We start from the raw sequence: 5760 nt of genomic DNA on the forward strand, positions 1-5760 counted from the left end.
TATTATTTGATTGCATGTGATGTTTATCATGTTTTTGCATCTTGTTTGCTTAGAGAGACGGTAGTAAATAAGATGATCCCTCATAATAATTTCAAGAAAGTGTTCCCCCTAACTGTGCACCGTTGCGACAGTTCGTTGTTTCGAAGCACCACGTGATGATCGGGTGTTAGATTCTAACATTCAAATACAACGGGTGTAAGACAGATTTACACATGCAAACACTTAGGTTGACTTGACGAGCCTAGCATGTACAGACATGGCCTCGGAACACAGAAGACCGAAAGGTCGAGCATGAGTCGTATAGAAGATACGATCAACATGAAGATGTTCACCGATGTTGACTAGTCCGTCTCACGTGATGATCGGACACGGCCTAGTTAACTCGGATCATGTTGTACTTAGATTACAGGAGGGATGTCTATCTAAGTGGGAGTTCATTGAATAATTTGATTAGATGAACTTAATTATCATGAACTTAGTCTAATTTTTTTACAATATGTCTTGTAGATCAAATGGCCAACGTAGTCCTCAACGTCAACGCGTTCCTAGAGAAAACCAAGCTGAAAGACGATGGCAGCAACTACACGGACTGGGTACGGAACCTGAGGATCATCCTCATAGCTGCCAAGAAAGATTATGTCCTACAAGCACCGCTAGGTGACGCACCTGTTCTCCCTGCAGAACAAGACGTTATGAACGCTTGGCAGGCACGTACCGATGACTACTCCCTCGTTCAGTGCGGCATGCTTTACAGCTTAGAGCCGGGGCTCCAAAAGCATTTTGAGAGACACGGAGCATATGAGATGTTCGAAGAGCTGAAAATGGTTTTCCAAGCTCATGCCCGGGTTGAGAGATATCAAGTCTCCGACAAGTTCTTCAGCTGTAAGATGAAGGAAAACAGTTCTGTCAGCGAGCACATACTCACTATGTCTGGGTTGCATAACCGCTTGACTCAGCTGGGAGTTAATCTCCCGGATGACGCGGTCATTGACAGAATCCTTCAGTCGCTTCCACTGAGCTACAAGAGCTTTGTGATGAACTTCAATATGCAGGGGATGGAAAAGACCATTGCTGAAGTATTTGCAATGCTGAAATCAGCAGAGGTAGAAGTCAAAAAGGAACATCAAGTGTTGATGGTGAATAAAACCACTAAGTTCAAGAAAGGCAAGGGTAAGAAAACCTTCAAGAAGGACGGCAAGGGAGTTGCCGCGCCCGGCAAGCAAGCTGCCGGGAAGAAGCCAAAGAATGGACCCAAGCCCGAGACTGAGTGCTTTTATTGCAAGGGAAGTGATCACTGGAAGCGGAACTGCCCCAAATACTTAGCGGACAAGGCCGGCAAAACGAAAGGTATATGTGATATACATGTAATTGATGTGTACCTTACCAGTACTCGTAATAGCTCCTGGGTATTTGATACCGGTGCAGTTGCTCACATATGTAACTCAAAGCAGGAGCTGCGGAATAAGCGGAGACTGGCGAAGGACGAGGTGACGATGCGCGTCGGGAATGGTTCCAAGGTCGATGTGATCGCCGTCGGCACGCTACCTCTACATTTACCTACGGGATTAGTTTTTAACCTCAATAATTGTTATTTAGTGCCAGCTTTGAGCATGAACATTGTATCAGGATCTCGTTTAATTCGAGATGGCTACTCATTTAAATCCGAGAATAATGGTTGTTCTATTTATATGAGAGATATGTTTTATGGTCATGCTCCGATGGTGAATGGTTTATTCTTAATGAATCTCGAGCGTAATGCTACACATGTTCATAGTGTGAGTACCAAAAGATGTAAGATTGATAATGATAGTCCCACATACTCGTGGCACTGCCGCCTTGGTCACATAGGTGTCAAACGCATGAAGAAGGTCCATGCTGATGGACTTTTAGAGTCTCTTGATTACGAATCATTTGACACGTGCGAACCATGCCTCATGGGTAAAATGACCAAGACTCCGTTCTCAGGAACAATGGAGCGAGCAACCAACTTATTGGAAATCATACATATTGATGTGTGCGGTCCAATGAGTGTTGAGGCTCGCGGTGGCTATCGTTATGTTCTCACCCTCACTGATGACTTGAGTAGATATGGGTATGTCTACTTAATGAAACACAAGTCTGAGACCTTTGAAAAGTTCAAGGAATTTCAGAGTGAGGTTGAGAATCAACGTGACAGGAAAATCAAGTTCCTGCGATCAGATCGTGGAGGAGAATACTTGAGTCACGAGTTTGGCACACACTTAAGAAAATGTGGAATAGTTTCACAACTCACGCCGCCTGGAACACCTCAGCGTAATGGTGTGTCCGAACGTCGTAATCGCACTCTATTGGATATGGTGCGATCTATGATGTCTCTTGCCGATTTACCGCTATCTTTTTGGGGCTATGCTTTAGAGACTGCCGCATTCACTTTAAATAGGGCTCCGTCGAAATCCATTGAGACGACACCGTATGAATTATGGTTTGGGAAGAAACCTAAGCTGTCGTTTCTAAAAGTTTGGGGATGCGATGCTTATGTCAAGAAACTTCAACCTGAAAAGCTCGAACCCAAGTCGGAAAAATGCGTCTTCATAGGATACCCTAAAGAAACTATTAGGTATACCTTCTACCTCAGATCCGAAGGCAAGATTTTTGTTGCCAAGAATGGATCCTTTCTAGAGAAGGAATTTCTCTCGAAAGAAGTAAGTGGGAGGAAAGTAGAACTTGATGAAGTATTACCTCTTGAACCGGAAAATGGCGCAGCTCAAGAAAATTTTCCTGAGGTGCCTGCACCGACTAGAGAGGAAGTTAATGATGATGATCAAGATACTTCTGATCAAGCTCCTACTGAAATTCGAAGGTCCACAAGGACACGTTCCGCACCAGAGTGGTACGGCAACCCTGTCTTGGAAATTATGTTGTTAGACAACGGTGAACCTTCGAACTATGAAGAAGCGATGGCGGGCCCGGATTCCGACAAATGGCTAGAAGCCATGAAATCCGAGATAGGATCCATGTATGAAAACAAAGTATGGACTTTGACTGACTTGCCCGTAGAGCGGCGAGCCATAGAAAATAAATGGATCTTTAAGAAGAAGACAGACGCGGATGGTAATGTGACCATCTATAAAGCTCGGCTTGTCGCCAAGGGTTATCGACAAGTTCAAGGGGTTGACTACGATGAGACTTTCTCACCGGTAGCGAAGCTAAAGTCCGTCCGAATCATGTTAGCAATTGCCGCATTCTATGATTATGAAATATGGCAAATGGACGTCAAAACGGCATTCCTTAATGGTTCCCTTAAGGAAGAATTGTATATGATGCAGCCGGAAGGTTTTGTCGATCCTAAGTGTGCTGACAAGGTGTGCAAGCTCCAACGCTCGATTTATGGGCTGGTGCAAGCATCTCGGAGTTGGAACATTCGCTTTGATGAGATGATCAAAGCGTTTGGGTTTGCACAGACTTTTGGAGAAGCCTGCGTTTACAAGAAAGTGAGTGGGAGCTCTGTAGCATTTCTCATATTATATGTAGATGACATACTTTTGATGGGAAATGATATAGAGCTTTTGGACAGCATTAAGGCCTACTTGAATAAGAGTTTTTCAATGAAGGACCTTGGAGAAGCTGCTTATATATTAGGCATCAAGATCTATAGAGATAGATCGAGACGCCTCATAGGTCTTTCACAAAGCACATACCTTGATAAGATATTGAAGAAGTTCAATATGGACCAGTCTAAGAAGGGGTTCTTACCTGTGTTACAAGGTGTGAAATTGAGCTCAGCTCAATGTCCGACCACGGCAGAAGATATAGAAGAGATGAGTGTCATCCCCTATGCCTCAGCCATAGGTTCTATTATGTATGCCATGCTGTGTACCAGACCTGATGTAAACCTTGCCGTAAGTTTGGTACGAAGGTACCAAAGTAATCCCGGCAAGGAACACTGGACAGCGGTCAAGAATATCCTGAAGTACCTGAAAAGGACTAAGGAAATGTTTCTCGTCTATGGAGGTGACTAAGAGCTCGTCGTAAAGGGTTACGTCGATGCTAGCTTCGACACAGATCTGGATGACTCTAAGTCACAAATCAGATACGTGTATATTTTAAATGGTGGGGCAGTAAGCTGGTGCAGTTGCAAGCAGAGCGTCGTGGCGGGATCTACATGTGAAGCGGAGTACATGGCAGCCTCGGAGGCAGCGCATGAAGCAATTTGGGTGAAGGAGTTCATCACCGACCTAGGAGTCATACCCAATGCGTCGGGGCCGATCAAGCTCTTCTGTGACAACACTGGAGCTATTGCTCTTGCCAAGGAGCCCAGGTTTCACAAGAAGACAAGGCACATCAAGCGTCGCTTCAACTCCACTCGTGAAAATGTTCAAGATGGAGACATAGATATTTGTAAAGTACATACGGACCTGAATGTAGCAGATCCGTTGACTAAACCTCTCCCTAGAGCAAAACATGATCAACACCAGAATTCCATGGGTGTTCAATTCATCACAATGTAACTAGATTATTGACTCTAGTGCAAGTGGGAGACTGTTGGAAATATGCCCTAGAGGCAATAATAAAAGCATTATTATTATATTTCCTTGTTCATGATAATTGTCTTTATTCATGCTATAATTGTGTTATCCGGAAATCGTAATACATGTGTGAATACTTAGACACCAACATGTCCCTAGTAAGCCTCTAGTTGACTAGCTCATTGATCAACAGATAGTCATGGTTTCCTGACTATGGACATTGGATGTCATTGATAACGAGATCACATCATTAGGAGAATGATGTGATGGACAAGACCCAATCCTAAACATAGCATAAGATCGTATAGTTCGTTTGCTAGAGTTTTCCAATGTCAAGTATCCTTTCCTTAGACCATGAGATCGTGTAACTCCCGAATACCGTAGGAGTGCTTTGGGTATACCAAACGTTACAACGTAACTGGGTGACTATAAAGGTATACTACGGGTATCTCCGAAAGTGTCTGTTGGGTTGACATGGATCAAGACTGGGATTTGTCACTCCATATGACGGAGAGGTATCACTGGGCCCACTCGGTAATGCATCATCATAATGAGCTCAAAGTGACCAAGTGTCTGGTCACGGGATCATGCATTACAGTACGAGTAAAGTGACTTGCCGGTAACGAGATTGAACAAGGTATTGGGATACCGACGATCGGATCTCGGGCAAGTAACATACCGATTGACGAAGGGAATTGTATACGGGATTGATTGAATCCTCGACATCGTGGTTCATATGATGAGATCATCGAGGAGCATGTGGGAGACAACATGGGTATCCAGATCCCGCTATTGGTTACTGGCCGGAGAGTCGTCTCGGTCATGTCTACATGTCTCCCGAACCCGTAGGGTCTACACACTTAAGGTTCGGTGACGCTAGGGTTGTAGGGATATGTATATGCAGTAACCCGAATGTTGTTCGGAGTCCCGGATGAGATCCCGGACGTCACAAGGAGTTCCGGAATGGTCCGGAGGTAAAGAATTATATATAGGAAGTGCTATTTCGGGCATCGGGACAAGTTTTGGGGTCACCGGTATTGTACCGGGACCACCGGAAGGGTCCCGGGGGTCCACCGGGTGGGGCCACCTATCCCGGGGGGCACATGGGCTGTAGGGGTGTGCGCCTTGGCCTGCATGGGCCAAGGGCACCAGCCCCAAGAGGCCCATGCGCCTAGGGATAAGGAAGGGAAGAGTCCCAAAAGGGGAAGGCACCTCCGAGGTGCCTTGGGGAGGAGGGATTCCTCCCTTGGCCGCC

This window comes from Triticum urartu, chromosome 6, assembly GCF_003073215.2.
Source record: "Triticum urartu cultivar G1812 chromosome 6, Tu2.1, whole genome shotgun sequence".
NCBI classification, from domain to species: domain Eukaryota; kingdom Viridiplantae; phylum Streptophyta; class Magnoliopsida; order Poales; family Poaceae; genus Triticum; species Triticum urartu.